Source organism: Gopherus evgoodei, chromosome 3, assembly GCF_007399415.2.
Source record: "Gopherus evgoodei ecotype Sinaloan lineage chromosome 3, rGopEvg1_v1.p, whole genome shotgun sequence".
NCBI classification, from domain to species: domain Eukaryota; kingdom Metazoa; phylum Chordata; order Testudines; family Testudinidae; genus Gopherus; species Gopherus evgoodei.
In genome coordinates, this window is record NC_044324.1 from 118,904,988 (window position 1) to 118,932,981 (window position 27,994).

The 27,994-nt window shown below is 40.6% G+C and overlaps 1 protein-coding gene across 7 annotated transcripts in view; it reads right to left on the reverse strand.

Moving 5' to 3' along the window:
• HIVEP2 (HIVEP zinc finger 2) overlaps positions 1 to 27,994 on the reverse strand; it is a 209,246-nt gene that overhangs the window by 89,309 nt on the left and 91,943 nt on the right. Inside the window, exon 1 of one of the 7 annotated variants that reach the window (XM_030556464.1) lies at positions 22,068 to 22,126. The exons of the other annotated variants lie outside the window; for them this stretch is intronic. The gene's annotated coding sequence lies outside the window, so the exon portion shown is untranslated. Of the gene's footprint in view, positions 1 to 22,067; positions 22,127 to 27,994 lie in introns of those variants that run through there. 7 annotated transcript variants of the gene reach the window in all.

The window sequence follows — 27,994 nt, forward strand, 5'->3', positions numbered from 1 at the left end:
TTAAAATCTATATTACAACACAAAACAAACAAGAAATTCTAACTTAAGGCTCTTGCTCCTTTCTGATCTCCTCCTATTGTGAACCAAATCATACACACATTCTTAGTACACCAACCTGTCAAAACATGGTGAGTTAAAGATGGCCTCGTATCACAAGTTCATTGTTTTGATATACTTACAGTTGGGCCTTTTATAGGGCCTGATTCTGATCTTACTTTCCCCTTTGTCAATCAGAAGTAACTCCATTGTAGCTAATGGAATTCTACTTGCAGAAGTGAGAAATCGGAATCAAGCCCATAATGTATATTCTATCTTACACCATATTTTTAAACATATATTCTAGAGATATTTTTAGAGATACCTGAGAAGGTCCATTTTTTTGTCAAAACTATTACAGGAAAATGCCGTAACAGTCATTAAAAAAAAATCAATAATGTCATTAAAAATTAACCAAAAGAAAGCAGTAGTGCTATGTTACTAACTAGTGGGTGGGCAGTGTCTCATACTATTACACTGAGAAGGGCAACAATGGAAAACCTTTTTCAATTGGTGTTTCTATTCCTCTCTCTTTTACTTGGTTCAGAAGCCCTGCATAATTAATACTGTAGTACTTAATAAATGCTTATGAAGCTACTCTCTCTTTACTCTTTCAGTTTAATTAGATGACTGACTTCAGGCATACTATACATTATAATGACAATTTACTTACTTTTTTAATGAGCGCACTTAAAAGATTTATAAACAGGAATAGAATAGTACAGAACACTGAAAACTAGAAATACTGTGAAATGAAGCAGCAGCTCAAAGTAATCAAATCTGATGTATCTATCTAGTATCTGAACACCTGTAATGATAGAGACATGCAACAGAGTATGTACAGTAGACTCAACATAGTATGTACAGTAGACTCTTACAGAATGTTGGATTCCTCCTCAGAATACTGGTTATAATCTCCTTTAGAATTCATCTTTTTGTACATGTGAATCATGTTAGATTTAGCGGTTAATAGCCTAAAGGGGTTCCAGGAACAGTAAGATACCTGAGCTTTATACAACCTAAAATCTATTTGTAAAAATGAATGGCCCTTTCCTTCCTTGTAAGTACGGTAATCAGTAAATCTCCTCTCTCACATCATCCCATGAAACCCATACCCAGAAAACGTGATTACAGAGAGGCAAATCTCCTAAACCATTCCACCTGGCAGAGACAGTCAACAGTATTCAATGGGCTACAGGTTTAACAATCCTCAACCCAGATTAGTCCTGGCTAGTATGTCAAAAACTTGCATGTGAAAACACTGAAAAGTATCTGCACCACTCAGTGTAATAATCAAGGTCTGCTCATTTGATATTGCTATTATTTCATTTAGGGCTTAATTCCCCTCACATACATGACTGTAAATTCCAAGTAATTAATGGAATTAGACTTGTATAAATTTGGAGTAAATTAAAGAATCAAACCCTTAATTTTTACTTTAATGTTGCTCAGAAGCAATCAAACTACAACAGATATAATGTGCAATATATATGAGGAAACCACTGTCCTTTTACCCTTCCTCATCAGAAAAAAATAAAGATCAGCATACAGCGACATACAGCTATTTCATAAACACAACTGGGTACTAAAAACAAACAAAAATATACAGCTTTGAACTGTCTTCCCCGAGTCAGCTATGGCCACCACAGAAAAGTGATACCATGTGCCCTCCCATCTACAAGCTGCCATGCATGGTTGCTCCCTTTATCACAGTTTTTATCAAATTGCTGTAGTCTGTTCTGCAAATAGAAGAGCGAGTCTCAAATATATGGACTGATGGCATAAATCAGGGAGCAATTTACATTGATACTAGTAGCTTTTTTCCTAAGCCAGTTATTACAGAAAAGATGCATGTACTCGACAACTTTGTTCTTTATGCTGGAGAGAATTCAGCAAAGCATAGAATTCTGCTCCATGCGTCCTCCTTCAGAGTAGCACACAAGGGCAAGACGAGGCAGGGCAGGGGTGGAACAGAGAAGGGCTGGTAAAGAGATCTTCCACTGCATAGATTTCCCTGCAGGGAATTCTGGTAAGTGCTTCACATAGAGTAGGTTACTTCAGCCATCAGTAGCTTCTGTGGAGTAGCTCTGTAATCACTCGCCTGCCTGGGGGTACTCTTTCAAATCCATCCCCGCCCTGCTTCTTTCCCTAGTGCCCAGGCCCAATTAGTCCTGGTGCCTGGGGTTCAGTATTTTAGCCTTACTTATGGTGAAGTGTGAAAAATCTCTCTAGGAATGGGTATCTCTGTCTTTCTCCACATCAGAATGTTGCACAGGTATAACTTAAATTAGTTTTTAAACCACTACAGTTAAATTGGTGCAAACCCCCGTATCAACACTTTTATTTCAGTTCAATTAAAACCTATTCCCGATCGATTTAAGCTAAACCAAAAAATAAGCCCTCTTAAATAAGACTGGCTACACGCAAGTTTGTGCCAGTTTAAATTCACACTTTAGGTGATACTTGTGCAACTTACAATTGTAAACCATAAAAGACTTGGACTAAAGAGAAAGCTTTTCCATTTGGGAGCTGTATCTACAATTGTTTCTATTAATTTAAGAGAATAAAATATAGCTGTGCATACTTGGCATTCTTACTGGAGTTGATGGAATCTCTAGTATGTCACTCTTAACTACTAAGGAGAGATTAAAAGGGAAAACACTGCAAAATAACCTAGAACAGTCATGGGCATATTCAGTGTTATAAGCACTGTCGACAAACAGTTTTAAAAAATATGAAAGGGGCTGCTTATGAGCTACATATAAAAATATGGCCACAATGCAGAATTATTGTAAATGCCTTTTCTTTTTCTTACATAAAAAACACCCCAAATCCTTGTCTCACTCACAGGCAATGAAATTCATCAAAATGAAGTTCAAGCCCACAAATTTCTAATGTTTCTGCCTGCCTGCAATGGCCCAGAAGGGAGCCAGAAAAAGTATATATTAAAGAGGGCATACTATGATACGCTGCATCATCCAGTGTTTCAAGAAGCTACTTTGCAATTTCCGTTTTCAGAAAATTTGTGCAAAGCTTAAACAATGGATCTCCTATGGAGCTACTTTTCATCCAGCCTCGCTGTCCAGCTGATGATTGATGATGGGTCAGAAGGGCAGCAGACTTTGGGTGCACAACATTTAAATACTTTATCAAAGATGGCAAAAGGCCATGTACTATAATAACACAGAAAATACTTCCTTTTGCTGTACAGCAGACAAATTCCTTCCTCTCAGTTGGCTCCATCTGCAGCTTGTGGTTCACTACTCAGAGCATGTACAAGTTCTGTATTAACAAAACATACACTTAAAAAGCCTGGCAATGCCAGCTAACACTTCCCTTTATTCCTAAAATGACCCGATGATAAACAATCTCACAGTAGTGAAGAGTCATCCGTGTCTGTCCCACCATCACTAACACGGAATCACATAAATGCACTTCTATAGATTACAAGCACTTTATCTACAGTAAAATAATACTAACCCCGACCACTTGCTTTTGCTTTAAAACTAGGAGATAAGAACAGGTCAAATCTTTAAAGGTATTTAGTAGAGCTGTACAAACACAGAACAAACAGGTGGTCTCACCTTTGGAAATCGCATGCTGCATAACTCAATTCTGGGTGTGAATGACAGAGATAAGTGTGCACTACAGTGACGCATTCATATCATTACAGTTAATGCCATGTCAGCAATTTCACGGTAAACTCTTGTTTTCAGTTATTTTAAATTGGGCAAAAAATGGCCCTGTCAGATAAAATTTGATGCTGGTAAGTGTGTAGTGTGTCACAACTTTACTATTACTGAAACAGTTATGGTTTCTAACAGATTGTAAGTGCACACACAAATCCACATCTTTAATCCACTGGTTTAACAAGGTTTGAGTTTAGGATAAATCTAAAAATAAAGAATAAAGTTAGGAGATTTAAATTAATAACCTTATTGTATAGTGTAAAGGCCCCAATTAATAAATGCTGCCACACATCTTATTGAACCACGAACCTTTATTTGCAAATAAGTAACTTGCCTCTGAACAACAACACCCCCCTCATTTTTAAGAGTATGGAAACTTTGGTAGCTAATGTTCCAGTTAAACTTGGGGGGGGGGCGCAGTTTAAATGTTATTTTCTGTAAGAACTGAGAGATATTTTGGGAGGCATGTAGATCTTGGACTGAAAGCTATTTTTCTGATATGCACATCCCAAGCTGTCTGCCCTACAACCTGATCCTAAATGGGAAACTTACAAGGATGAGTGAAAAGTTGACAATTGGGGGTGGAGGGATCAGGAGCCACATGCAACTGAAGTCAACTTCCTTTACAGACTAGACAAGATAGATATGCTACTATTTACTATCAGTCATTTATTCAAGAAGGCTTTTAAGAACAAACATTGGTTTAAAGAAAATGAGAATCCTAAATTATAAAAGACCAAATTCCAGATCCCTATGCAGTTCCTGCTAATACAAACACCATGGACTGGGAGGAGAAGATAAGGAAGCAGAAGGGCCACTGGGTTTTCCCTCATAAAACCAAAAGGGAAGTTGGGGTAAATAACCGCAGAGTTTAAAGGGAGTTTCCAGTAGCCACTGCAAATGTCAAGTGAGCTAAGTAACTAGGACCCTGGGAGCTAGGGGCCAGGCAGCAGTGAAGTCAGCAGATGTCCTGAGATCCTCAGATTACCCAGTGAGTGAAATCTCCCCTACCCTCTGAAAGGTAGACTCAGAAGGAAACCTGGCAAACTGAACATCAAGAGTTTCCATTCCTCACATGTGGGTTATTCCTGCATAGGGCAAGTTTATTGATGTTACAGTGCTAAATTATCATCTTTGCCACTAGAAATGGTGACTCTCAAATTTTACATTGTTTTAGTTCTTACAGTTACTCACATAATCCAAACCTCATGGGTCTGCAACCCCAAGTGGCAAATCTCAAAAAGAAGAGGTTTTCTCACAAGATTTCCAGACCTTCTGGTTCTGGCAGGAATCAAGGAGTTTGAAAGAGCACAAAAATAAATAAAAAAACACAACAACAACATTAACTACACATTTCTGGACATCATAAAAGACTTGATTTGGGTCCAGTTTAAGGGACAGGTGAGGGTTCAGATTGTTTCATGTTTTATCTGAATATAAGTGACCATCCTCATTAATTATCCATATATGAGGTTCATATTTCCCAGATAATGTAGTGCAAAAAGTCACACAATAAGAAAGGAAAGAAGATCTGAGAGGGGAAAAAAGTACTCTGTGAAGATTAACTTGTTCTGTAAGATAACACTGAAATTACAAAGAACCATCCTGAACGTGATCAGAATCTAAAAATTCACCACTAGCTTCACTGAAAGGAGGGGGAACCAAGACTAATTTATAAGTATTGATCATTGCTAGAATCTGTATTTAGGGCATGCACTGGATTCTATTCCCGGCTCTTACACTCTCACTTGCTGTGAGAACTGGGCAAACTGCTTAGCAGTCCTAGGCCTCAGTTTGCAAAACGGGGATAATAATATTTACCTATACCCCTATTCCACAGAGATGTTTGGAGGCTTCATCAATTAACCTTTCTAAAGCACTCTGAGGTGCTACAAAGTACCATGATCTGTATTCGATTTGCTTAATAATTTTAGTTGGTTCCCATTTCATTGTGGTAACAGAAATAGGGAATAGCCACAAAGTTTGCACCTAGATCCAAAATTCAGTGATCTTTTTATCCGGTTGTTAGGCTCAGGTTCCTGTCTAATATATGTATACACATGTGCATATGTCCATGCATACACATGATCTGCAATAACTACTGCTTACATATAAGAAGGGATTTGAAAACATCCACACTTGTTGAACAGTATGCAGCAAAATTTTAAGTAAATACAAGAAGAAAAGTGTGTTTTAATAGCACTAAAGCAAAGCTCTTTCCTTAGAACCTCATTGTTCCCCGTCATAAAGTCTCAGTGCAACGTACAACAAGCAGTACTCTGAGGCATTGCGGTATCTTTTGAATCACTGCCATTACCCGAGAAAACCCCAGGAAGTGGTTTGTATGAGAAGCTGGACCAGACTTGCTTAGGTATCAGCTGATGTCACAACACAAGTCAGTAACAATGAGGACTTTGTGAAACCAGGAATAACCTCTGTTATCTTCAGCAGTTTGGGAAATCATTTCTAGCCCAATGAGTACAGAACTTGGGAACTAGTCAAATAGTTAATTATTCACCATGGGTTTAGTAATTAATCTCAGTTTCAGGCCAAGTCCTTGTGTGCCCAGAATAACGTGAAGATCTCCAGCAAGTGAAACAATAACACGAGTCTTTGGATTCACTTCTGTAAAGCAGCAATTTTTCCATAAACAGCTGCGATTAAGTAAGGACAAAGCAGCAATCCAGACAGCCGTCTGTGTAAACTAATTGAAAAGGAGGGTGATTTCATAAACCTTTCAAATCAACATTCTTCTTTTAGCCTCTTTCGTCCTGTCTTGCTCCAGAAAATATAACATCCCAGTGAGTCTTTTTGATACTGCACTTTAGCTACTCCTGGGGAGCCTGACAAAGAGGCAGTACGGGGACACAGTGGTTTTAATGCTGTAAAAGGAATATTCAGCTAGAAATGCTCCCGTGTGTTTACCATACAAAGAGGAGATCCAAACCCATAGCCCAAAGACCTCAGAGTTGTTACCACAAAGACCATCATCCTGAATTGCACAAGCACCCAAATCTCTCAGTGCTGTGAATGGGAGTTTGGGGCACACAAAGAATCTTCAAGGCCATGGCTATGACAGAAGCCACTTCGATCATAGGAAGGATAATATTTTAGTCAAATGACAAAAAGCAGCTAAGATAATGTCATTAATCAATCACAGAAGCAAGAAAAAACCCATATCCTTAAAAATGTTGATGCTCAATTTTCACCCTACAAACTCCTTATACACTCAAAATGGGAGCAACAACGCAAGTTGAAAGGAATCACCTCCTCCAGGCAAACCAAAAACCAGACACCTGCAAACAAGTCCACTCACTAACACTAGAGGCCATATTTTATTGTCATGTCACACTGGAGCTGCCATTTATTGAAGACTGAGAGCAAGGGATGCCCTTAAATGAAAGATGCATAAGATGAGGAAAGAAACGGAAATATATGAACCAGTTTACAAAGGCATGCAGAGGATAAGTAATCCAGTACAAAAGAAGGCAAACTGACAAAATAAATACATCGCTTTCAATTTGCAAGTGTCAGAACACAGCAGCACATTAACTGTGTTTAAGCATTGGGAGAGAGGGCTGGCTTCCCTGCTATGTTAAAATGGCATTCCCAGTTCCTCCATTGCAAAGACATAGTACAAATTACCTCAAGTTGTACCTTGATACATTTGTTGTTCTCTTCAGTGGTGGGGAGGGGGGAATACAGACTAACATTCATTGCTTTACAACCTCCTTTCACCACTGCTTGACACTTAGGCCATGGCTACACTGGCGCTTTACAGCGCTGCAACCTTCGCGCTCAGGGGTGTGAAAAAACCACACCCCCTGAGTGCTGCAAGATACAGCGCTGTAAAGCCTCAGTGTAAACAGTGCCGCAGCGCTGGGAGCGCAGCTCCCAGTGCTGCAAGCTACACTTGTAGAGGATGTGGAGTACGTGCAGCGCTGGGAGAGCTCTCTCCCAGCGCTGGCGCTGCGACCCCACTTGCACTTCAAAGCACTGCCGCGCTTTGAAGTGCAAGTGTAGCCATACCCTTTGTTTTGTTTGCTTTAAAATAGCTGTGAGGAGCAGCGCTGCCCAGAGGATTCAGGGGGCTTAGGGCAAAGCAATTTCAGGGGCCTCTTCCATAAAAAAAATTCAATACTATAGTATACTATATTCCCATGGGGGCCTCTGCAGAGCCCGGGGCCTGAGGCAAATTGCCCCACTAGCCCCCCTTCCCGGCAGCCCTCGTGAGGAGAAGGTAAATTACACTTTTGAATAACTGCAATCCCAAAGCATTTGAGTGATGATAACCCATCACACACCGAAAGATGACATTTCTATAACTGGCATTTGCTGAATGCAACAGCAATCTCCACAAACACAACGGCCTTTTTATTGGCAACCTCTGTAATCATCTCACTCTTGTTTGCATGGAATCTCCTTTCTCTCTTTAGAAGAAAGCAAATCTCCACTTACCGCAGACACAATAATGTAATATAATCCAGATTATGCTCCTAATGATTATTACTGTTAAAACAAACAATTAAGGATTTACCTTAAAAGCCAATATAAAAGTTTACAATTTCGTCTCTGGAACGTGTTACAGAAAAGAGCACAATTCTGACTTCAAAGTCAGTGTTTCAGTACCTCTTTGATGTGCTTCAGAACAAAAGTTCAAACTGCATCTCATTTCAGTTTGTCACATTTTGTTTTTGTGTAAATCTGAAGAAAGAAATTGGAGAGAACAGCCAGGGCTGGCAGTGATTCCTCTGCCTTCTGCTTTTCTGTCTGTTGATGCTGACATGTGCAGTGCACTTCCTTCTGCCCCCTTCCACCCCCCTTTTTTTTAAAAAGGTCAAAAAGGGATTCGGAAGTTGTATTCCCACCCACCCACCCACGGCCAGCTCCAGCATTTTTGCTGCCCCATGCAGTGGAAAAAAAAAACAAAAAGCTGCAACCACTGCCGCTTCATTCTTCAGCCGCCTCGTTGCGTTGGCCGCCCCAAGCACCTGCTTGCTGTGCTAGTGCCTGGAGCCGGCCCTGCACCCACCACCAAAGGCTAGGCTCCCTGTGGTGCTGCCACATTACTGTAAGAGCCCACAAAGGGAAGGTTAAAATCTGTGCTCCTTTGGCAGGCACAATGAGCTCAAAGCAAGCAGTTCACCCTTAACATAAACCCTACTTAAACAACACAGTGCCCTCATTTTTCAAACAGGTGTTAGGATTTCATGCCTAGTCTAGTGACTGGTTGGGAGGAATGCAGAACTCTTTTAACATACCTCTGATTTTTCATTCCTACTGTTTACACATCCCATTATCAATTTTTATAAAGGGGAAAAAGGAGATTCCTGAAAGAGACTGCAATTGTGAAACAAACTTTTGGTATCATTTAAACAGCTGATGCAGTAAATTTCTGGAGAAATTGTTAGAATTCCATGGGGGAATATTGGCTGTAGTGATACAAAAGGAACAACTAGTTCAAAAACAAACTGTATTTTTTAACAGTGCATTTTAAAACAGGTTCATTATTCATTTTACTGTTAATACATGGTTTGGATTTGAACATGTGGTTCCAATAACACTTTCTTATAAGACTCGTGTTATCAGTAAACTTGCAATTGAAAGCTAACACATTTATAAAAGTCAGACCAGAACAAACAAAATGAAGTTGCAAATCCCATGTGTCTGGGCATTTAAATTATAGTATGGTAGATATGACTATTAATTCCTGCCAAATCTAGATTGTAGCTTCAACAGAAACCAGAGCTTCTCAAGTTCAGTTCTCATGATCACCAGACTGTAATGTGTGGCTATTAATCAGGCCTCTTAGAAGTGGATATTGTATAACCATACCCTGCTATCAATTTTTGTGCAAGATTCCCATTATCTTCTTTGGGAAATTCACAAGTAGAACAATGGCTGGACTTGACCATAAACACAATCTATTTAAATTATTAGAAACCCCATCAAATTTGCAGTTTAAAAATTAAAATCCCTTTCAAGTGAAAATACAACTATTTTTAAGAGGAAGACAGGTGGGTCACGATGCAGAGGAAGGGGAAAGGGAATGAGTTTCTCTGGAAGTGAAAAAATACCTATTTTTGAAAGAGTGCGCACAGAATCACAGGAATTGGAAGGGAGACCACTTACTACTCATCTCCCAGCCAATATAGGAATATTCTTTATAGTATGCTTCCCAGTGCTTTGTCCAGATTATTTTTGAAGTACTCAAATGATAAAGCTTTTATGACTTGCTTTGGGAGGCTACTCCGCTGTCCAACAGATTTCACCAGTAGGATTTTTTTCGAATATGGCAACTTTTAAAATTCCTTTTGCTCAGTTTCACCGCTTATAACACCTCCTTACAGTCTCTGAAGATTACCACTCCCTCCTGGGTGTTCACAGCTTTGAAGTACTCACACAGAACGATATTTAATTTAAAACCAATCAAAGTGGAAAGATGTACCTTATAAAAAAGCTTAATTAAAAGGAGAACTCTGATCCTCTGATATAGGGCCAGGCTGTGGGCCTGTTGTAGTTAATGGCAAATCTCCAGTGGGAGCAGGACTGAGCACTTGATCAGGAGAGTGAAAACAGGCCAACTTTCCTATTTGAAAGAAAGGCGATCTTTAAATCAGCAATACAGTGGCTATATTAGTAGCTTTAATGATATAATGAGCTCTGGAAGATGGAAATCTACTAGAGAAGCAACTCTATACATCAACCCCAGAAAAATGGATCCTTACTCATTTTACACCATTTCATTATACTAGTGTAATCTAATTCACCGTCACTCTCTCCTCATGTTAGCCATGCAGATATTAAATATTTTTGCACCCCCTGGCAGCATAACTCCTCTTCTTTCTTATTTCCAATAAGAACTCCAACAGCAGTAAATGATTTTTTTGTCTTACTGAAACCTGAGGGCCTGACTCTCCACAACCTTACATCTTGCATAGTCATTCATATTCGTGCAAAGCGAGCCTAAAACACAACCAAATCTGAATGGTATCATCGTCCTTCTGAGGAGTACCAGATGTCAGGGCCTTGTGAGTTGGTTTCCAACTGGAGGCACAATATGTGATGTGCAATCAACTTATTTTCTTAGCGAAGCTTATTTATCTATACTGAATACATTGGTCCCTGAAAAGAGGTGATCACAAACAAAAGCTTTCAGAAATCACAGCCTAAACTCCAAAGGCTGATTCCCAGAAAGTTACTCTGCACAAAAAATTGACTCATTAGGGAGATTAAGGCAAAGGCCAAACTCTCTTGCCGTTTGCAACAGCTTCCTACAACACACACACAAAAAGCTAACAACAATATAATAGCTCTTCACAAGCTACTAAAAAGACTTTGTAAGACTATGTGTAACAGCAGCATCTGGTGACTCTGGCAATAACATGATCCTTTTTCACCAACATGTCCCTGCGGCCTGGGCTGCTTCCCGCAGCTCCCATTGGCCAGGAACGGTGAACTGCAGCCACTGGAAGCTGCAGGTGGCCATGCATGTAAACAAACTGTCACAGCCTGCCAGCAGATTGCCCTGATGAGCTGCGTCCAGCCTGCAGGTTGCTCACCACTGGCCTAGAGAGTGAGAATGAGAATGACTCTGTAATCCAGTTGTTTGAGATCTCGGTTCAGTCCCCCTACTCGAATCACTCCATTATTTATCCAGAGTGTAACAGTTTCAACAGGAGACACCGAGGGAGCCCAACATCAGAATATCCCATTGCTCAATGGTTAGAGCACTCTCCTGAGAGGTGGGAGAACCTTGTTCAAATCCTCTCTCCCCCCCCCGACAGAGAAGTGTGGCCTCAGCTGGAATACGGTATCCAATTCTGGCTGCCATGCTTTAGGAAAGATGTGGATAAATTGAAGAGAGTCCAGAGGAAAGCAAGAAAAATGACAGAAGGTTTAGAAAACCTGATCTATGAGTAAAGGTTAAAAAAACTGGGCACGTTTAGTCTTGAGAAAAGAAGACTGAGGGGAGACCTGATAGTCTTCAAATATGTTAAGAGCTGTTACAAACAGGATGGTGATAAATTGTTCTCTCTGTCCATGGAAGGATGGACAAGAAGTAACAGGCTTAACCTACAGCAAGAGAGATTTAGATTAGATTTTAGGAAAAAAATTCTAATTTTAAGTAGGGCCCTACCAAATTCATGGTCCATTTTAGTCAATTTCATGATCATATGATTTTGAAAATGGTAAAGTTCATGATTTCAGCTATTTAAATCTGAAATTTCACGGAGTTGTAATTCTAGGGGTCCTAACCCAAAAAGGAGTTTTGGCGGTTCAGAAGGTTATTGTAGGGTGGGTTGCAGTACTGCTACCATTACTGGCTTCAGAGCTGGGCAGCTGGAGAGCGGCGGCTGCTGGCCGGGAGCCCAGCTCTGAAGGCAGAGCCACCACCAGCAGCAGTGCAAAAGTAAAGATGGCATGGTATGGTATAGCCACTCTTACTTCTGAGCTGCTGCCTGTAGATGGGGGTGCTCAGTCAGCAGCTGCTACTCTCTGCCTGCCTAGCTCAGAAGGCAGCAGCGCAGAAGTAAGGGCGGCATGGAGATTTTTTCCCCATGGAATAGCCACTCTTACTTCTGTGTTGCTGCTGGCTGGGCGCCCGGCCAAGAGCCGCCACTCTCCAGCCACCCAGCTCTGAAGGCAGTACAAAAGTAAGGGTGCCAATACTGTAACTCACCCGAAAATAACCTTGCGACCCCTCCTGCAACTCCCTTTTGGGTCAGGACCCCCAATTTGAGAAATGCTAGTCACCCCCATGAAATCTGTATAATATAGGGTAAAAGCACACAGAAAACCAGATTTTACAGGGGGAGACCAGATTTCATTGTCCGTGACACATTTTTCATGGCTGTGATTTTGGTAGGGCCCTAATTATATGCATTTAATTTCAGTGTTACCTGGGACTCATTGTACTATGACCCCATGTGCAGAACGACTGCTCTAGTGCATGATATTTGTTGGGAATTATATCACAGTGACAACTAATCAATATATATTGTTTCAACAAGCACCCTGGGTGCCTCAGTCCTCTCAGGGGTAAAGAGTATACACAGGGCACACACTGCACACAATACAAAGAATTCCAGAGGTAACAAAAGATCCATCCTGCCTGAGGCCCTCCTTGCCCCACTGCCTTCAGTGAAGAGGGCCTGTTTGGAGGAGACATCGCTGTCTACTAATCAATGAAAACATTCATTCAAGTCAAGATATGCTGTTGACATGAGTCAACTGCATAGCTTAAGGGCATTCTGAAGCATGAGGCTAAGTAGCGACTTAACCACTTCTAGGAATGCAAAAGCTTATGATCATGTTCGTTCGTAACTATCTTATTAAAACCACAGTTAAGCACTAGAATAGGTTACCTATGGCTGTGATGGAATCCCTGTCATTGGACATTTTTAAGAACAGGTTAGACAAACACATATAAGGGATGCTACAGGTTTACTTGGTCCTGCCTCAGAAGCAGGGGTCGGAGCGTGGGGTGGACCAGATGATCCCTCGAGCCTCAGGTTCCTTCCAGTCTTCCATTTCCATGATTCTGGGAAGGCTAAAACTCCAATCCTGAAAGGTGATCCATGCAGATAGACCCCTTGAATCTTCAGGTAACTCTGCTAAAAACACTGAGTCTTCACGTTCTGTTTTCCAGAGCGGGTCAGCTTCCATGACCAGGGCTCAAGATGTACTGATTATGTTACCAGAAAGCTTTCAAGTACCATAAAGGAAACATAGGTGGGAAAATTCAATACACTTTTTAAACACTTCGTTTTGCACTGTATTTTGAGGTGTGTGTGGGGGAAATAACAGATTCTTAATATACATTTTGATGTTCTTATTAAGTTTAGCAAAAAGGGAGGAAAAAACGACCAAAAGCAGTACAGTAAAGAAGTATCATTACAAAAATAAGGAATTGGAAAAAGGAATGATTCAGTACTGTATTTTTTTCCACTAAACAAAAATGGAGATTTCCGCCTCCTTTTATCATTTATATGCAGGTGTATAATAAAGCTTGGATGAACAGGCTCACAGAAAGTTTCCTTGACATTTGGGGCCTGATCCTGCAGCCCTCACTTATCTGTGCAGTCGTTCCTACTGCAAGAGATCACATAGACTTTCATAAGACAACCTGAGTGGGTAGGAGTTACAGGATTGGATTGCCAAAGACTTAAATAACAGATACATAGAATCATAGAAATGTAGGCTGGAAGGGACCTTCAGAGGTCAAGTCCTGCCCCCTGTGCTGAGGCAGGACCAAGTAAACCTAGATCATCCCTGAGAGGAGTTGTCCAACCTGTTCTTAAAAAACTCCAGTGATGGGGATTCCACAACCTTGCTTGGAAGCCTATTCCAGAGCTTAACTACCCTTATAATTTTGAAACTTATCCAAAACAATTTTAGAATTCAGCACCTGATATTATTAACCTGTCATATTCAGCTTTCTGTTTTCCGTCCCAAAGGATAGCAGCTACAGCTGTGTACATAGAAGGAGCCAGTTATACATTAAAGCACAAAACCAGTTTGCTTATAATATTATTACAAGATACAATGGTCACCCTAAAGCAGTGTTTCTCAACCTTTTTGATACCAAGGACCTGTTTGCTGCCTTCCTAAATTGCATCAGTGACATCTCAGGGACTGGGGCTGATTCACTGAGAAACACTGCCCTAAAGCACCTGTCAATTCCGCCTTAGCTCATTAGATAGTTACCTCAGTGTCCACAGTATTCCCTATAGGGAATATGCAAAATAATGTAAATATTAAGATGAAATATGTAGCGAGGCATTTTCTAAAATGACCGGCAAGATTTTAAGCATCACCACTGAACACAGAGAGGTTCTCCCAAGGAGACAAGGTTTTCACCACCGCAATGAACTGTGTGCAAGTGGACCTCCTTATCCACACTGAGTCCATTGCAATCAGTGGGCACAAGGATCCATCTGCAATAAGTTTATTGCAAGATCAAGGCCTAAATTAGTATTCATCCCTAGAATGACATCCTGTAACAAGACATAGGGAGTTACACTTACATATTACTACATGTCAAAATGGACTCCAACCTTTATTCTTACACATAGCTCTGCAGTGAGAAACAGGAACCCATAAACAATTTGCTAATATTTATTTTCTGCAAAACTTACAACCCTTGTCAAAATATTTTTGAATGTCTATATAATTCTTCTGGATTGTGATACTGAGCTTTTGCAAAAATACCATAAAATATTATAACAATCCATGTGGGGGCATATCATAACCTAGTCCCAGATTTGGACCTTAGCATCCAAAATATGGGGGTTAGCATGAAAACCTCCAAGCTTAGTTACCAGCTTGGACCTGGTAAAGCTGCCACCACCCAAAAATTTAGAGTGTTTTGGGGCACTTTGGTCCCCCCAAAAACCTTCCCTGGGGACCGCAAGACCCAAATCCCTTGAGTCTCACAACAAAGGGAAATAAACCTTTTCCTTTCCCCCCTCCAGGTGTTCCTGGAGAGATACACAGAAGCAAACTCCGTGAATTTAAACAGAGGGAGTTCACCCTCTCTATTTTCGGTCCTGGAAACACAAGCACTTTCCTCTTCACCCAGAGGGAATGCAAAGTCAGGCTAGTAAATCTAACACACACAGATTTTCCCCTGACTTCTTCCTCCCACCAGTTCCCTGGTGAGCTGCAGACTCAATTCCCTGGAGTTTCCCACTAAAGAAAAACTCCAACAGGTTTTAAAAGAAAGCTTTATATAAAAGGAAAGAAAAATACATAAAAATGGTCTCTCTGTATTAAGGTGACAAATACAGGGTTATTTGCTTAAAAGGAATATGAATAAACAGCCTTATTCAAAAAGAATACAATTCAAAACACTCCAGCAACTATAGACATGTAAATACACAAAAAACATATAAATCACTATCTGATTTTTTGTACTTACAACTGGGAAACAGAAGATTAGAAAGGCAGGAGACAGAAAAAATTACTTCTCATAGCCGAGAGAGTACAGGCAGAAGACAAAGAACTTAGACACAAACTTCCCTCCACCCAGACCTGAAAAAGTCTGGTTTCCTGATTGGTCCTCTGGTCAGGTGCTTCAGGTTACTTTTTTTTTTTAGGTGAAAGAGACATTAACCCTTAGCTATCTGTTTATGACAGGGCACAAGAGGGGGAAAGAATTTTCATTAACTGTGTGACTTTCCCACAGATATTAAAGTGAAGCTGGTTAGTAAAGATTCTTGGCAAGTTTCAGTAAATAATCACCAAAAAGTAGCATTCACAAACATTCTAAGTGCATCATCCCAGGAGAGTTCAGTGCATTCTACTGCAAATGACTCAAAGACTAATCAAGCTTTTTGTGCTTAACAGTTTATAGATTCTGAATTATATAACCAGCTTGTCATGAGTCATAAAATCCCATTGAAGTGACTGTAAAATTGCCACTTCACTTGCTGGTAATTCTAATGAATGCCTCTCCTAACCAATACCCAACTAATATGAAAGCAGATTTAGAGACACTGGCCATGTCATTACATGCATCTATTTGTGCTGAGTGTTCAGGTGCAATATACATGGCCTGCTTCATCACAGAGTGAGGGCACCTATGTTGCAACAACATGTTCAGTTCTAGCTTTAGCATAACTAATTAGTCAAATAATCTGTTGACTGTTAATTAACTAGCACAGGAATTCTAGTTTCACTGACCAATCACTGGTGTGCTAAATTAGAAAGAAAAGATTTGCAGGAGAATGTTTTATCAACCAGGCAAGGTACAAACAAACTTTTACAGGACTTTATTTTTAAAGTGGAAAGCTCTTTATCAAGCTGCTGCTGTAACTCTCACTCTGCCTCCTCAACTCCTCCCACCTCCTTCCTGTTTCCTGTCCTTTCAGACTCCCAACAGCCAATGCTCCCAGTTCTAATAATTACAAGCAACATCTAAACACCACATTCCCTTTTCTCTTAAGAAACTCTCCCAATTACAATAAATGTTGTTCTAACCACAGGAACAAATAGGAAACAAGATGCTATACTATTGGCAAAAATATTACACTGAAAACACTCTAGATACTTCATAACATAGTCTCTAGTCCAGACAGGTGGTCGTCTGGGTCTGACAGGCCGTCTCTCAAGCCCCGGTTCCAATGCGATGTCATGTTGTATTGATACTACAGTGAAGTCATCCAATGCAGACTGGGTGTTGGCATAATTTCTTCTTGGTGCATAGGCAGGTGCAAGATAAGAAGCATTTCATACCCGCCCATCAGAAAGTCGATAGATGTAAGGTCCCTTCTTCTCTATGATTTTAAGAGGAGCTGTGAATTTATGGTCCCCTTTGCGTAAAATTCCAGGTTTTCATATTCTAACGAAGGAATCACATTCAAACTTTGGTTCCTTAGCACCCCGTCACTTGTCTGTGAAAGCCTTATACTTTGCTTGGTTCTGTTCAATTGTTTTTCTCACATCATCCTCGGTTGGGGCATCAGGTCATGCCTTTAACAATCCAGTAATGTTCAGTTTAGTATTCATTTGTTTCCCATGTAGTAACTCTGCAGGTGATCTTTGCGTTGTAGCATATTATATAGCTCAGTATGCGTGCAAGAAATCAGTAGTGAAGGGTATCCACAAACGCCCTTCCAGTTTAGCCATTTGCAAACTCTCTTTCAAACTTCTGTTAAACCATTCAATTTCCCCACTGGCTTGAGGGTAAGACAAGGATGAACTTCTGTGTAAAATGTTCCTCTCTGCTAGAAAAATTTCAAACTTCAGGGAAGTAAATTGACTACCTTTATCCGAAACCAGTTCATTGGGGTTACCTTCCTTGCTAAAAACTGAAGACAAGAACTTAATTACTGCAGCAGAAGAGATTTGCGATTTACTGAAATAGTCTATTAAAGTGATGGCATAACGAGAGTCAATTGGAGCAGTATCAAAGGGTCCTACAATGTCAATCACCACTTTTTCCAATGCAGATTCAGGAAGAAGAACAGGCTGTAATGGAGGGGTACATATTACTGCTGTCTTATCATGCATTTGGCAAATGACACAGGATTTTATGGGTGCTTCAGTTTGAGAGTTCATCCCTGGCCACGAATACAGATCCCATAGTTGTTGTTTGGTTCTGACAATTCCTTGATGAGTATCGTGTGCCAGGTGTATGAGTTTTGACTGTAATTCTTCTGGCACAAGTAACCAGTGTGTATCTCGTAGTACACAGCCATCGAGCAAAGAAAGTTCATCCCGAACTCTAAAATAGGGCAGCAAAACTGGGTCAAGGTTTTTAGGGTTACTGAGCCATCTCTTTGTCAGAAATTCTCGTAGTTTTTGTTGAACTGGACATGCTGAACAAGCAGCTTGAAATTGTTCTCTTGTAACTGCAGTAAGAGTGTTTGTAATAAGCATAACTACTACATCCTCATCCTCCAGAGGACCATCTGGTAAAGGCAAAGGCAGGCGAGAAAAGCAATCAGCTACCACATTTTTGTTTCCAGGCTTATAGTCCAGTTCATAATTGAAAGAGTAGTCTTGCAGATCATCTAGCAATATGACATCCTGCCCTTCCCAGTCCTTTCATGGTGAGCAACGTCATCAAAGGGCTGTGCGCAACTTGAATGTGCAGCCCCATAGGTAATTCTCCATTTTTCAGTAGCCTGAACACAAGCAAGTGCTTCTTTTTCGACTGCAAAATATTTTCTCTCAGCATTACTTAGTGTCCTTGAAGCAAATGCAACAGTCCTCTCTGCATTGTCCTCATGAAGCTGTGTGAGGACAGCCCCAAGTCCATAATCAGAAGCATCAGTAGTTACAATTGTGGACAATGCAGGACTGAATAGTGCAAGTACTGGACTATGTACAATCAAGTCTTTCACAGTTTCAAAACTAGACTGTGAATCCATTATCCACACTAAGGTTGAACTTCTCTGTAGTAATTCTCGTAACGGTTCAATGACAGAAGCATAATTGGGAATGAATTTTGCATACCAGGAGGTAAGACCTGAGAAGGAACGTAAAGTCTGCAAATCTGTTGGAGGAGGAGCATTTGAAATTGCCAAGAAATTATCTGGACCAGATTTTAGTCCAGCCAGTGAAACTGTATGCCCCAGAAAGGAGAGTTCAGTTTGTCTAAATTTGCATTTGGACCTATTGAACTTGAGGCCTGCTTTTCTGATGCAGTTTAGTACAGACTGCAGGTTATTGTCATGCTCCTCAGTAGTATTTCCAAACACAATAATATCATCCAAATAGCCCTGAACTCCATGTTGAGTCTTCAGAATCAATGACATCATTTTTTGGAAGGCACTTAGGTCTGATGCGAGACCATATGGAACATGTTTAAAACGAAATAGTCCCTCGTGTGTAATAAATGCTGTGAGGTCTCTGCTGTCTTCATGCAACATAACCTGGTGGTATGCGCTCTGCAAATCAAAAGTAGAAAACATCTTTGCTCCACGGAGGTCTGCAAATACTTCTTCTATGTGAGGAAGAGGATGGCTGTCAATCACAATAGCTTTATTTGGCTCCCTTAAGTCCGCACAAAGGCAAATGCCTCCACCCTTCTTCTGCGTCACTACTATAGGCGTTAATCTCTTCAATAATGTCCTTTTGAACAAGTTTTCTAAGTTCCTCCGAAACAGCTTCCCTGACTGAAAATGGTAAGCACCGTAATTTCTGTCATACAGGCATCACATTATTCTGCATTTTAACTTTATGCAGTAACCCATAAGCACAGCCGAGTTTCTCCTCCACCTGGTGTTGGGTCCCAGCTGAAACTGATGTGTGTACCACAAGAGTGCTTTGCTGAGGAAGATCCATTCGTCCATTAACTACTCTGAGATTTAAAGCGGCCAATAAATCTCTGCCACGGATAGGAGTGCCTTTGTGGACAATATAGAACTCTGCAGTTACACAGCAATCGCCAAAAATAACTTTTGCTGGCAGGCAACCATGTACTGGAATATGGTTTTTCAAATAGCACACCAACTGAAGTTTGGGTTCAGTAAGAGGCACATCTTTAAAGTAATGCAAATAGATGGAATCAGGTAGTATAGATACTGCTGAGCCAGTGTCCAACATTAGCTGAATCAAGTGTGATTTGCCTGAGGGTATGGCGGAAATGTTTACAGTGCATGTTATCTGTTCTGAAATATGTGCAGTAGTGGTTTTGTCCACGCTCAGCACAGTAACATCTGGTACTGTAACTGCATGAACCTGTTGATTGAACTGGCTACTGCAACATACTTTAGGAAAACGTCCAATCTTTTTGCAATGATTGCACTGCGCTACTTTTGCTGGACATCCTGTGTAACTTGCAAGGTGTTGTGAGGATCCATAGCGAAAGCATGCTTTTACTGTATTTTGCATTTGCTGATTCAGTAGCTTTTCATTAGTTTTCCCCCTGCAATTGTTTGTCTGCAGCAATAGTGAACTTTTCTGCAAAGGAGTCACAGCCTGGACTGTGCCTCCTGTATCCCTGCTCATTATTTTGGCTTCAGCTGTAGCTGACTCAATCTGAGTAGCAATGGTTATTGCTTTTTCTAGTGTAAGTTGTGATTCTGGAAGTAAGTGTTCTCTTACACAAAGCATGGTTCTTTTCTCAATGAGCTGATCTCTAATCATCTCATCTGCCATATTCCCAAAGTCACAAGTTACAATCAGACTGCTCAGGGAAGCAATGTACTGCATTACAGTCTCCCTTGGTTTCTGCTCATGCTGGCGAAATCCGTAGTGATTAGCTACTACATTCACTTTTGGCACAAAAAAGTTCTTTAATGCAGCGAGTGCAGTCTCATATTTATCATCTGCAAGGGGAAAAGTGTAAAATATTCACTGCCCTTCTGCTCCAAGGCAGTGGATTAGCAGAGCATGCTTTCTTACTTGAGAAATCTCTGTAGCACTGACTGCAAGCAGGTAAGTCTCAAACATATGGATCCAGGCAGTAAAAGCAATTGGAGGCTCACCTGGGCTTTGCAGAAAGGGTGCAGGTGGGTTCAGAGGCAGAAGATCCATCCTCGTCGCCAAAAATGTTGTATCAACCAGGCAAGGCACTAACAAACTTTAACAGGACTTTATTTTTAAAGTGGAAAGCTCTTTACCAAGCTGTTGCTGCACCCTCTGTAACTCTCACTCTGCCTCCTCAACTCCTCCCCACTCCTTCCTATTTCCTGTCCTTTCAGACTCCCAACAGCCAGTGCTCCCAGTTCTAATAATTACAAGCAACATCTATACACCACAAAGAAATAAAAATCAAGATCACATTTTTCCTCTGAAAGCTTAAAAGTCTTAAAATCCTGCCCAGAAATCATGTGGCTGTTAGCTGAGAATGCTGAAAAACAAACAGCACCAAAATGAATAGGGGCAGACCATGCATAGGGGCTACATGGCAGCAGGAACACTCCCCCAACAAGGAATTCAGAGCCAGCTACCTACCGTCCCTTATATCATATAGTTTGATAAACAAAGATGATTTTAATCAACGAGCTGCACAGTTCTTTATATTGCACCCACTCTATGTTTCTGTGCACCCCACTGTCATGCCCTGAAAAGTCTGTCAGCAAAAGGGTTTGCCAGGTCTCTGAGCCAGCCTTCGGGAGGAGCTGAATATTGTATCTGCTGGTCACATCTGTGCCAAAAGGAGTAAGCACAAAAGAAGAAAGGGAAAGTATCTCACTATCTAGAGCTGGCTCGAGCTTTTAAATTATCACAGAATGATGCTGACACAATCTCACAACTACACTGCAGCCTCATTTACACATGTCAGAGACAGAGGAGGTGGGAAAGGTACAGTGAAAGAAAACAAGGGAGATAAATCATCACATGCATTCATCATACTCATTTCTATAACAGAAAGTATTTAAGATCAGGAAATGAACTGCTACCACAATCTCAGTGGGTCACTGTGGAAAGTGCAGCATAACCTTTAAAGCACCTAACCTACTGCACCTTTAGATTTAGTCCAGATAACTTCTAGATTAAATTTACCGATTAATCCATCCCCTATTCCCAACTATTAAAAAAGAAAAAAAATCTACTTCAAATTCCACAGCATTTCCTTGGTACAGCTGCAAACAGCATGTGCCCCCGGGATAAAACCAGACTGACAAACTGCCCTAAAGATCAGCTAATTAAACACATTTAAATTATGCTTCTACAGTCAGGCATACATCACTAGAAAGCCATGCAGAGTTATTCAGTGCATCATGTTTGACAATTCTCCAGCACAGCTACTTTCTTTGGGTGTGGGAAGCATACCGTTCCACTAACAGCAAAGCAATAGAGCTGGATTTACCGCCTTTCAGATAAGGAACCTCCTCCGCCCCCCCTTTAGCTCCCCTCTTCTAGTGAATAATATCTCAGTACTACCTCTGTTTATCAGCACTGCAATTCCGTATCTTCAGTCATTCAAAGAATTTAACAGCCTGGAAATTCCTGTTGTCCATTATTTGAGGTCACAGATAAAAGCTAAACAGCGACCGTGATTCCCATCAATCATAACTCACTCACTGATAGAATGTATGGTAGGAGACCTACTGATGTAAGCTAGTCACCAGAGAAAATACCCACTGATGACGCATATCCAAGCATAAAAATAGTTACAGGGCCCCCAAAGGGATTATTCAACAGCCTACATTTAGATATTCTTACAAGAGACCTGAAGTCAATTTGCTGGTATTAGATGGCTGGGGAATGTCGAAGTTTAAACTTCCTCAGCAGCCATAACCACAAATAGATGGTTTAAATAAACTACTGCAATTACAAGCTGTTCTGTAAATTTTAACACTGCAATACAAGGATTAAGCCTAAAGAGAAGCACTGACTATAAAATGCTATACAGTCTTTATCTTTCGCTTGGCATCTTTTAATTTACCAACTCTTTTAGCATATTAGTGGGGGATAAAGTAAACAATTTCAAATTAATCCAGAGATACTCAAATGAAGCATCTCACCCTAACATACCTGCATGCAAGGTTTGTCTGAAATAAAAGATCAACCCAAAAAAATTGATGTGATTTTTTTCATCTGTTCCATGGGCATTATTTCTTGGAACAGTTCACAGCTATCTTGGCCATAATCTTTGTATGATACTTTGTGCTGCATCTTCTGCCTTTCTTGTATCATTTGGCCGTCATTTATTCAAAAAGAACTGCAGTGCAAATCTTTTAACTCAGAATCCAAAACACTGTCAAGATACTTTACTGCCCATATCAAACAATTACTAGGTATTTTGACATTAATATCTAGAACAAAACAGTGATGTTCTACATTAAATAATCAGTTATTATGGATAATCTCTTATTCCTTACTATTAATTCTATATGATCTCAATTATAATGGTATTTACTAAGTTATCAATGAGTCGGTCAAAACTCTTGACAGCAATTATGTTAGCGGTTGTGCTGCAACTTCTCACCAAATTAAAAAACTTCCGATAACATTTTCAAAAATACTAATGTAACTGAGGCTCCTAAGTCTCATTTTCAAAAGTGTATTGGGCACTTAGGATCCAAAATCATATTGACTTTCAATGAGATTTAGGCTGCTAAGAGCCTAAATCACCTCTCTTGAAAATGGTACTTACATAGTTTGGAAAACGTTACCCTTTATTTTCCCTAGCCAAACACGAAGGGATTCATACGCCTCTCCTTGGCAATCATGAAAACAACAACGGACATTTTTGTCCCAGGCAGCTAAGTTCTACTTCACTTTCTTCAACTATGATAACACTGCTATAAACAAAAATGCAAATTATTTTTAGTACAACAATTTCACAAAGCATGCACATTTTTTCCTGTGCCCACACGCTAGCAGTTTGCTTGGCCTAGTTTAACAACCCTAAGTAGAAGTGTTCATCGGTGCCCTCTAGTTTGGCAGTTCTCAAGCAGGGGTCTGAGGCTCCCGGGGGGCCGCACGCAGATTTCAAGGGGTCCGTCATGCAGGGACAGCATTAGACTCACTGGGGCCCAGGGCATAAAGCCTAAGCCCCACCATCCACGGCTGAAGCCAAAGCCTAAGCAATTAAGCTTTGTGGGGTCCCCTGTGGTGTAGTGGTCCTGGGCAACTGTTTGCTTACTTCCTAATGCTGGCCCTGACTTTGATATGCAGAAAAACAGTTGTGGCACAGGTGGGCTCTGATGTTTTTATAGCATGTTGGGGAGGGCTGAGAAAGAAAAAGGTTGAGAACCCCTGCTCTAGATGATTATCCCAAGTTGCTGAAAGGAGCCTTGTGTTGTTCTCTTCGTCTGTCACCTACTAGCCCCCTGCCTTTTCCCTGAGTGCCCACTCAGTTTCTCAGCAAGACTAAAACAATGTATTTCCTACAGAAAATGTGGGAGACAAAACAATCCAATCCTGTAGTGCACTCTATTGTAGGAGCTCTCACAAAAACAAGTGTCGTGAAAAATAGCAAAGGTGTAAATGTGTAAGATACCACGTCACTGAAGATCTGTGAAACATCCTTTATAGCAGGTTTGCTAATTCAAGAGGCAATCACAACCTGCAATATTTCACATGAAATGCACAAAGTCTCTCACCAATAAGAAGAGGGTATTTAATTCTCTCTTTTTGTCAGGAAACTTTAATTAACTCAAAGGCATATCAGACACCCGTCTATGATTTTTTGTCACATTTTTTAAATGAACATAATAATTTGTCATGGATTATCTTAACTCTGCAAAAAATTTAAGAACCCAACCCTGCTCCCCTTGAAGTTAACAAGAGTTTTGCCTCTTTTCTTTGATGGGAGAAAGATTGGGACTCATATATATTGCACTTTAGGGAGGAAACATTCTTTCTGACCCCATGTACCATAACTCTATCCTCTTCTAACTCAAGTCCCTCCTTGAAGGTTTAGCATTTAGAGTCAAGGCATGGACATTATTTTTCTATATGGCCACATAATCAGATTATGTTATCTTTGCCCCATTGTATTCCACTCCTGGAGCACTATTTTTGTTGTATCCTTCTGCAATTCTTTTCTTTACTTTGACTGTAAATGCTCTGAGGCAGGGATCATGAGCCACATCTTGGTCCCCGTTCTGGTCTAACGGAGAAAGGCAGGTGAAAAACTGGCTAAACTGGCCATCTGGGTATTCCTCCTGCATAGGGAAATCCCAAACTCAGGAGGAGGAGATCTTACATAACTCTCTGCCGACCCCACTTCTGGCCCTGGTATAAGGTAATGTGTCAGGGCATGGGTGTGTATAAGGGATATGGCTGGAGCCCAGAAGGCAAACACCAACGCCTATCCCCCAATATTTATCATTTTTAAAAATTCATTATTTTTCAGACAATGATGATTTTTGATGTCCTGACTCATGATTTTTTTAATGCTTGCTTTTTGGCAACACTGCATCGGAGAAAAAGAATGCTTCAGCACGCAGTTTGGCAACAGTTTTAATACCACATTCATTCAGATGACTGGGGAACACAAAGTTAGTCCTGGAATATCCAGCTGCACTGAGAAAGTTAATTTCCTACATGCACATAGTCTGTCCTGAAATACAGAAGGGTCAATCACACTGCCATCTCATTTAGGAAAGATTCTGGTGGTGTGTTTGGCCAGCATCTGATAACTGCATTGTTAAACAACTAAAATCACCTTTGCCTAGGCAACCACATGATACCACAGTATTTATTCCAAGCAGAGAGGGGGAAACTATTTTTACATTCCAGAGACAACAAAAATCTTATTACACCAATGGACACAGTCAAGATAAAAGCTGAATATTAACCAAAACTCTTCATTTGTGTTACTAAAGACACCACAGATTGTTCAAATAAAGAATAATTAAAATATTTTATTTCTGACATTGCACTCAGTTTAGAAAGTGAAACTTTTGGCCAGTTTCACTTTGTTATAGCCAGTTTTAGTTTTCAGTTCTCATACACTAAAACAGTGGTTTTCAATCTGTGGTCCACGGACCCCTGGGTGTTTGCAGAGTACGTCACACATTTCAAAAGGGGTCTGCACCTCCATTTGAAATTTTTTAGGGATCCACACATGGAAAAAATGGTTGAAAACCACTGTGCTTAGAACTTGCACAATGCTAGTGTGTGAGTTTCTAACACTTCAGTAAAACATACACATTTTTAAAGTTTGTTTTTAATGAAATAAAAGACTTGTTTTAAAAAAACCCTCAAAATAGGCCTGATTGTAATACATGCTTCCAATGAAAAGAAGATGGTGTCCAGCTGGTGTAAAGGGAGATGGGGAAAGAGGAAGAGAAGGATTTGGAAAGGCTGGAGATGGCAGATATATTGCGGCCAATGACAGTGGTAGATATGAATGAAATCAGCAGGGGGGAAATGTAAAGGAAAGGTCTAGGAGATCTAGGGTCATAACTATATACACTCTCTTATCTAATAAGTATTGGAGGAATATGTGTAGTGGCAAAGCTTCATTGCTGTTTTGAAGATATTCATGAGCAGGAAAATGATTAATTACCCCTTCTCTCCCATTTTTCCATTGTAATAAGGCGATAAGGTAATATTTTAGATACTACATGGCAAACTGTACTGTTGATATTACAAGTTATTTTCTTATATAACTAGTAATACAGAGGGCAGCAGACATACAAGAGAACATAACAGAAGAGAAGAGAAGCAGTATAAGTTGTGGGCTAAAGTAAGTGTGCAAACATTTATTATAGAAGTTATATACTGTATTGTCAAAGATAAAATGGACACCACTGTTATATTTCTGCAGCTGGGAACTGTACTGAATGCAGGACTTCAGGGAGAAATGTTGGGCAGATAAAAGATGCAGGACCAGGCCCCAAATTAGCAAATTATTTTATAAGTTTTTAGAACAGCAATGTTGGCAGTAACACTTGGCTTGCTGAGGATGAACAGTGTGGAGAACTTAGCCACAGTGTCACACAACGTTAGACAAACTATGATGTTGATATCAGAAACATAAAAAAGGCCTGGTATCTCATACTGCTTCAGTATCAGCATCACTCTCACAGGACTCTCCCTTTTTGCAGCTCATTTTCTTGTAAAGATATCTGAGCCTCAATTTTGTGGCACAGCACATTTGTAACATTTGCAGATCAGATATCATTTCAATTTAATTGAAAAGTGACCTTTAAATATTGCCCAAGGGAATGGATCTCTGATGTTGCCTTATGAATTATTCTATAATTAGGGATCTGATACTGCAAACCCTTGTCCACATTAACCCTCCTCATGAAAACAGCTTGACTACAGCCACTCAATTCTTCATTCCACCAGTAAGTACAGGAATAGGGAAAGGGAGGGGAGGCAAAGGAATAGGGAAAGGGAGGGGAGGCAAAGCTGCCTTTAAGGGACTGTTCAGCCCCTGACACAATTTAGAGCAGCCCTAAGGCTGCTCTAGGTTGTGCTGCCTTGTAATTGTCCTATATGTACCATATATCAACCTACAATAACCAGATCATAGCACACTCTGGCCATGATCACCCTTCCCAGCATGTCTCTAACCCACCACAGACAAGTCTCCTACACTGAGCTGTTATACTGGATGGGATAATATGTGATGTCTGTTTACACTGGATTTATGCAATTAGAACAACATAAAGGGGGCCATCTCATAAATCACAATCTGGGGCAGCGGGTCCATGCCCAGTAAGTAGAACTATGCTTGGTAGTAAGGGGTTGCAGCAGGACTAGATGCAGCCTCATTTAATCTCTACCAGACCCTTTTTACCTTTGCAAAGAAGTAAAAAGACCCCAAACAAACCAAATCACTCTCCTTTCAGCCTGAACTCTCATGGTAAGTTTGTACGAGCAAACTTGAATTTGATAATCACAAACATTGGAATCTCAATCCTCAGGGCCGGCTCCAGACACCAGCACACCAAGCAGGTGCTTGGGGTGGCCAATGGAAAGGGGCGGCACATCCAGCTCTTTGGCGCCAAATCGGCAGCAGGTCCCTCAGTCCCTCTCGGGTGGAAGGACCCGCCACTGAATTGCCATCGAAGAATAAAGCAGCGGCGGTAGAGCTGCCACTGAAGTGCCACCGACCGCAGCTTTCTTTTTTTTTTTTTTTGCTGCTTGTGGCAGCAAAAACGCTGGAACCAGCCCTGCTAATCCTAAAAGTATTGTTCATCTCTAATTCAGTCAGGAAAGGAAACACATCATGTGACTTGGGGTTAACATAAGGGGGAGTACAAGGAACAGCTTTTCCTTGTCAGACCAGGATCCCTGTCATCTTTATCAACAATGCTGTAACACCCTATATACAACATCTAAGTGAAGCATCCATTCAAACCATGCCAAGCCTAAATAATACAATACCAGCTGCCTCCATG